This window comes from Aedes albopictus, chromosome 1 (genome assembly GCF_035046485.1).
Source record: "Aedes albopictus strain Foshan chromosome 1, AalbF5, whole genome shotgun sequence".
Classification (NCBI taxonomy): Eukaryota; Metazoa; Arthropoda; class Insecta; order Diptera; family Culicidae; genus Aedes; species Aedes albopictus.
In genome coordinates, this window is record NC_085136.1 from 104,144,150 (window position 1) to 104,145,980 (window position 1,831).

The window sequence follows — 1,831 nt, forward strand, 5'->3', positions numbered from 1 at the left end:
TCGATATTCCCTGGACGAAAGACATTCGTTCTGAAGGACGAAAAGGTACCACTACGACGCACAGTGGGATCATTCTGAAAAAAGACGATCAAAACCTCTAAGAGCCGTTAAATGACATTTTAGCATATAGGTGTCTTTGGAAGATGTGTTCAGAAATATCGTCTTTATTTTTATGCATATTCACTGTATGGTAAAACTGTAGGGTGAACCCGAGCAAAAAAATATTTTTTCAAAATATTTTTTTAGAGGGTAGATGTCTTCAGCAAAGTTGTAGAACAAGTAATTTCAAGTATCTTTGCTAAAGACACCATATAGTTTGGACACAGACAAACAGACGTAACACTCTGATGATTCCCATCGTGCACCGATTTAACGGTCTTTTTCAAAATTTGATAGTTGGCCAACTGCCCAACCGTGGCGCTCGCATAGTTTTTGTTCGAGTTTGACGTTTGCTCACTACCGCCACCTAGTTGGTGGTCGGCCAAACATTGTCCCTTTAGCATTGGGCGAATATGTTTCCGTGACTATGATTTGAATCGAAAAATAATCGAAGAGTTACGTCTGTTTGTCTGTGGTTTGGACTTCATTTTTTGGGAGAAAATATGAAAGTTTAAAAAACAACCTCAAAATCAGTTTTTTTGAACTTTTCCATGATTATATCGTAAAATTTCAACGTGATATGTTCTACAAGTTTGTAGGTACTACTGGAATACACTATCTTGCCGAAGACACCAACTCTGTAAAATTGAAAACTGCTCCAGTAAACCAATTTTTTTGAAATTTTTTCAGTATTTTCACTATTGAATATTTTTTGAATAGGCACATTTTGGCAGCCGTGCTATCAAAATTTCAATGCTTTATCATGTCCAGAATAGACCAAAAGTGACTTAACAATCGGGTCTGATAAGGCACTTTGATTTCTGATGCTATTTTAATAGTCATTTTTCAAAGAAAATATTCACAAATTTCATACAAATCAATTAATACAAACTGAAAACACTTCTACATTATTATTTGTTAATCCAAATAGTATTCTTGTTGAAATAGTCTACATTTCTAACACTGTGGTTGACTTTACATTGAATAAGTTTTTAACACCAATTATAAACTGTGTTTTTTATCTAATTTTTTATTGTAACTCCCAATGCATTTGTTTATGTTACATACATTAATCAATCAACTAATACAATGATAACATGTTTTTTCATATGCTATGTTAACATTATAACTTCACTTAAAAAACTAAAAAGGCGAAAATATAATGAGTGCCTCTACAAGTTTTGTGTTGAAAATAAAAAAATAAAATAAAACGAGTGAAGCATTATTACATCACATTGAAATAGCCAGTATCAGTTAGAGATATTCTAGGTTGTAAATCTTACGTTATGATGAAAATTCTTCACAGATATTTTATTGAAATTGGTTATGCTGTTTGATACTCTTTAAAATTTTTTTTTCCAGTTTTCAAGAACTACGTCCGTTAGGTCAATTCCTGTCCATGATTTTCAAAATTCCTTCGTCGTAGACATATTACCTCGGTTCATCCCTTGACAAATCCACATCAAGATCACGGCTCGATTATGGATACTTTTCCGGAGGAGCCTTTAGTTTTAAGTTTATATTATAACGATTTTTTGAAAAGATAAAAAGGTTTTGTGCCTTTTTGAGAAAGATTTCGTATATAAGGAAATCACTCAAAGAAAGATGCTTTTGCCTCTTTCAAAATTTGTAGTTCAAAATAAATGACACTAACAGTTGAAATAGTCTACATTTATTTAACTTGTTTTTGTTTATTCAGAAGTACTACTTGGATGAGCGAAAGGTTGTATGA